Here is a 6,100-nt window from a genome sequence, read left to right on the forward strand (position 1 = left end):
CAAAAACCACTGCAATATTGTAAAGTAATTAACCTCCAACTAATAAAAATAAATGGAAAAAAAAAAAAAGACCTTGGAAACCTGAAAAAAAAAATAAACAGTGGAGAATAAAGACTGTTGCTAACTTCAAAAAAATAAAAAAATAAAAAAGAAATAAAAGAAATCTTCACCAGATGATGGGCTTCTCTGGTTGCTCAGATGGTGAAGAATCTGCCTGTAATGTGGGGGACCCAGGTTCAGTTTCTGGGTCAGGAAGATCCCCTGGTAAAGAGAATGATGCAACTTGAGCATGATTTCTATTCCAGGACATTGCAAACTAGCTCTCTGACCATTGTGTCAGATACTTTGTTAAATGTCTTAAGTAATGCCTGCTTAGCACTTGAGGCAAGTAAGTTGTTACTAGTTTTCATTTTTCGTGATTTCAATGTAAGGAAGTTTTAGAAACTATTTTTGAGACATTCATAAAGGTATGTTAAGCACATTTCAGATTTGCAGTTTACAGTGGCTAATTAAAGGATTACAAAAAAAATCATGTTTTTATGTTTTGCAAAAAACATATGATTACAAAAAAAAAATCAATCTTTCATAAAATGTCATTTTCTTTATAACTATTACAATTCTTTGTGAAAATAAAATAATTTATTGTACTTTCTTAAGTTGTTTCCTCAATAAATTTAGTCATCTTCATTTAAAACTTGTCACAATTCACACTCGTGGTTGAATAAACAAAACTTTATTTTAATTAAACATAGGAGTATACAAGAATTCCATTAAATAACTATCTTTGGTTTCATATGTTTACACTGTACATCAGATTTATATCATCTATCAAAAATAAGATTCAACAAAGCAGAAATCACTAGCCAGAGTAATGAGAGTCTGTCCCCATATTTTCCTTCCGAGACATTTGATGAAAGAGAAGGGATTAAAGGGCATCAAACCAAGCCACGATCAGAGCAGGAACAAAGTCTTGGTTATCAGGAAGTCTAGGAGAATTTCTTTGTTCTGCTTAAAATCTACTCCACCCTTGGACTCATCACCCTTGGAGAATAAAACCTAAACTCTTAATTATGATTAGCAAATCCATAAAAAGCTTGACACACTCTTCCTACTCATTAGTCAGGACATGTTTTGTGAGTTCCCCTCTTACCAGGAAGCCTTTTCTGATGTCCCTAGTCTGGTGTTCCAGATTGCCCTAGGCATACACCTGTTACTGTGCTTTCTACAAAATGGAAACATCTATTTTTGCATCTGAGTATCCTACTAAACAGTTTCTCAAGAGCACTTTTCTGTCTCTGTGTTCCTGAACTGGTGTCTGGTTCAATGGAAGTAACAGTCCCATACAACTGAATAACACCGAAATATACTATTAGAATGTGGCTGCTGTATGCTGCTCTGTGCTTTTTCCCATTGAGCCCTTGTATTTAACCTGTGCTCTAATTTTGCTACTACTTCAGATTTCTGAAACATGCTATTCTGGGCCTTTCAAATGCTGTACTCCTTATCTAGAATGTCCTTCTCTGACATTTTTCTCCTGGTAACTGTACTTCAAAAATTAGTTCACACCTTTGTGAGACTTATCAACTTTTTTTTTAGTCCAGGTTGCACAGCTTGGCATATGAGCCCTTAGTTCCCTTACCAAGGATTGAACCCAGGCTCTCATTAGTCAAAGTGTGGAGTGCTAACCATTAGACCACGAGGGAGTACCAATCCACTGTGTTCTTATGGATTTCGTGCTTACTGTCATCAAGCCATTATCTCATCCTGGAAAGTTCTACAAAGCCAACAAATATTAATACAATTTATTTTTAGCCAATATTAATTTGGCTCTAACTCCCTACATTTTATTTACCAATTCCTCTTTTTATCCTCCACTCAGATCCATATCAAAGACAAACATATTTCATATACACACCAAGGAAACCAGATCTGAAAGAGCCACATGCACCCCAATGTTCATCGCAGCACTGTTTATAATAGCCAGGACATGGAAGCAACCCAGATGCCCATCAGCAGACGAATGGATGAGGAAGCTGTGGTACATATACACCATGGAATATTACTCAGCCATTAAAAAGAATTCATTTGAATCAGTTCTAATGAGATGGATGAAACTGGAGCCCATTATACAGAGCAAAGTAAGCCGGAAAGATAAAGACCATTACAGTATACTAACACATATATATGGACTTTAGAAAGATGGTAACGATAACCCTATATGCAAAACAGAAAAAGAGACTCAGATGTATAGAACAGACTTGTGGACTCTGGGAGAAGGCGAGGGTGGGATGTTTCAGGAGAACAGCATTGAAACATGTATACTATCTAGGGTGAAATGGATAACCAGCTCAGGTTGGGTACATGAGACAAGTGCTCGGGCCTGGTGCACTGGGAAGACCCAGAGGGATCGGGTGGAGAGGGAGGTGGGAGGGGGGACTGGGATGGGGAATACATGTAAATCCATGGCTAATTCATATCAATGTATAACAAAAACTACTGTAATGATGTAAAGTAATTAGCCTCCAACTAATAAAAATTAAAAAAAATTTAAAAAAAAATTGTTTAATTATACAAGCAAGCAACATATTAACACATTATTCTTAACAAATTCATTACATATCAAGATAAAGTTTCTTTAGTTATCATTTTCAATTCTTATATATTTTTTCAATTTTCAAATTTGTTCAAATTTTTTTTCAAAATTTTTTCAATTTTTTCAAATTTTTTCAAATTTCAATTTTTTCAATTTTCAATTCTCATTTTATCAATTCTCCTTGGAGGTAATCATTATTTTGGAATCCTTCCAGATATTTTAAATATATTTACCTTTTTATAAATAAATACATGAATTTAAATATATACATTAACTTCTATTAAAGTGTAAATATTATTTTCTTTTAATTACTTCTGTTATTGTATCAAATTGTGATCCTGCATCTCATGTTTTTTACTCAATAATTTTTCTTAAAATTTTTCTATACAGATTTACAACTCTATCAGTCAGAGTTCAGAGTAGAAGAAGCATTTTATTTGTTCATTTTAGAAAAGACATTTTAAATAGAAAGCAATTTGAAGTATGAAATCATGTATTTCAAAAGTTATTAGAAGGGCTGGTGTGAAGGCCCTAGGCTGAACTTCAGGGATGATCCATAGAACAGTAGAGAACTGATGCCCAGAAGAGATAGCCCCTGTGGCAGTATTGAATTCAATATCTAAGATCCAGGGATCAGAAAGGCCCTAGCAGCAATGATACTTCTACCACAGCCTCCTGACACCCGTAAGCTGGTCTGGTCTTTGCCTACTCTCAAATTGTTTCTTAGACCCTAGGAAGCTAGATATAGAAAGTAGAATGCTGCTGCAGGAAACAAAATATCCCTATGACCTTTTATCAACATAAATCCCAAGACAGTCTCATTTCTGCCTTAAAAGGCATTTGACTTGCTTCTCCCTTTCAAGTTTCATACAAGTGCATCTAGCTGGCAGAATCTATTTTGCATCCAGAATTCTAAATGCAAGGCAGTCTTGGAAAAATCTTTTAACACTTTCCAGTCTCTGCAGAATAGAAAGGGACCTTAGAAAGGATGATGAGTAAGGCACCACACCAGTTATAACCTCATTCCTGCCAAACAATATTGCATTATATAGGTACACCATAGTTTAACCATTGCTCTATCAATGAATATTTTGTTTCTATCTTTTCTGTTGAGAACATTGTAATAAATCACCTTATATATTCCTGCTTCAGTATATGAGCCAGGATAGATGTCTAGATATATACCTAGAAGTGAAACTGCTTAGTTATAGGGAATGTGTGTGTGTGTGCGTTAGTTATTCAGCCATGTCTGACTCTAGCCCATAGGGAATACAGTGTTAAAATTAAATAGGTGATGTCAAGCTACTCTCTAAAGTTGGTGACTCAATTCTAATTCCTACCATCAATATACGAGAGTTCATTTTGAAATAGAATTCTAATTTTTAATTTTAGTAGCGTTATTGAATTGTTCTAATGTGCTTCTATAGTTATCCATGGATGGTATTAAGCATATTTTATGTTAATGTCCTTCTTTATTTCTTCCATGAATACTCTGTTAAAATCTTATCTACATTCTATATTACATTTTAAAAAACATTTTATTAACTTTTAGGAGGTCTACCTATTTTTGGATATTAATCATTTTATTTAAGCATATATGTTATTTGATGAACATCTACTGGATACTAAGAACTTTGATAAACATTATGAAAAACAAAGAAATATAAGCTATAGTTCTTGCCTTCAGGTTTAAGTAGCTTATATTTTCATTGGTATGATAGAACCCTCCACAGAACAGATTCAAACAGAAACCAATATGATAATTTATATTAAATTGAAAATGAGTACTGATGATAGTAAATATTAGGGGCCATAAAAAAAGATTAAAGAGAAGGGTTTAGATTAAAGATTAACAATTCCAGGGAAGGGTTTATGAAGGTCATAGCAATTAAGTTGGACCATGAAGCATGGATAAACATTAGATGGTAGAAATGGCAATCCTGGGTGTGTTAATCTTGGAGGTAGGAAAGCACTTGCCATTCAAGGAATGTGTGTGTTGGTCCTCAGTCATGTCCAACTCTCTGAAACTCCATAGATAGTAGTCCAACAGGCTCCTCTGTCCATGGAATTCTCTAAGCAAGAACACGAGTGGGTTGCCATGACCTCCAGGAGATCTTCCTGACCCAGGGATCAAAACCAGGTTTCTCTGCACTGTGGGCAGATTCTTTACCATTTGAGCTATCCAGGAAGCCATTCAAGGAATAGAACTGTGAGAAATAGCTCAAGGAAAGTCAAGTTTTAGGTAAAGTCATTGTGAGGATAATACAATGTCCTGTACATTGTGTCAAGTACTTGGCCTACACGATCTCAGTTGATAACAACTACCTTACATGTACAGTCTTGTTAGATTCCATTCCTACTTAAGAGAAAAGGGAAACTCAGGAAGGTTTATGCCAAACAACTAGTTACTAGTGGTCCTGGCCTTGGGACAGAGGTCATGCCCTTCCTGTTAGAGCACGCTGTAATGGAATAGTACTGGTAAAAAGAAATGACATTCTAAAGGACCTTGAATATTAACCACCGAGGTTTCTATTTTATCCTGAAAGCAAGTGAGAGTTTTGATGATTTTTAAATGAAGAAATGTTATGAATATGTTTTAGGAAGATGAATCATACCTATTAATATTATCATTCAGGTCAGTGTTCAAAAGTTTCCTCCTCAGAGAGGCCTTTCCTAACCACCATAAAGATAGCTTCCCACCATTTTCTGCCCAATTATTCTGCTTTATTTTCTTTATAGCATTCATAAATGCTTCATATTAAGTCTTTACTATTTTCTTGATTCACTTAGTAAAATAATGCTTGACTAGATTAGTTAACTCCGCTTCCCATAAAGAATTATCAAAATAGAACTGATGAATCCTATACCAAAACCTACATCCATCAGTAAATCCATTCCTTCAAAAATGTGCAGAGCGTCCAGGGAGAATTTTTAGATTAAGTGTGTTTCCAGTGAGTAATGCTGTGGCAGAATTTTTTTTTTAATTGAAGTATAATGGCTTTAAAGTATTGTGTTAGTTTCTGCTGTACCATGAAGTGAATCAGTTATATGTATACATATATCCCCTCTCTCTGGAGCCTCCCTCCCATCCCCATCCCACCCTTCTAAGTCATCACAGAGCAACTTGTGTTATATATAAACTTCCTACTAGCTATCTATTTTACACATGGTAGTGTATATATTGTAACAGAATTATTGTATCAAAAAAAAAAAAAACCCACAATGTACATTTAAGTCCTTGTCAGAGACTGCTGTGGTAGGTACAGTTAGTTTCACTGAGGAGGAGCCACAGTATCAGGAAAGGGGTAGACAGAATCTGAGTCAGAACACTGATTCACCAATTTGTGGTGGTATTTCTTGGGTGGACCTGTCAGATGAGCAATCCACATTATGTCTATGTCTTAGTATCCAACCCAAAGAGAATTTTCATTTCTTCCTTTAAATCACAGATCCAAGTTGTCATCAACACTTGTTAAACAAGTTTCCTTTTAATTGCTTTCTGCTAGT

The sequence above is a fragment of the Odocoileus virginianus genome, chromosome 29, assembly GCF_023699985.2.
Source record: "Odocoileus virginianus isolate 20LAN1187 ecotype Illinois chromosome 29, Ovbor_1.2, whole genome shotgun sequence".
NCBI classification, from domain to species: domain Eukaryota; kingdom Metazoa; phylum Chordata; class Mammalia; order Artiodactyla; family Cervidae; genus Odocoileus; species Odocoileus virginianus.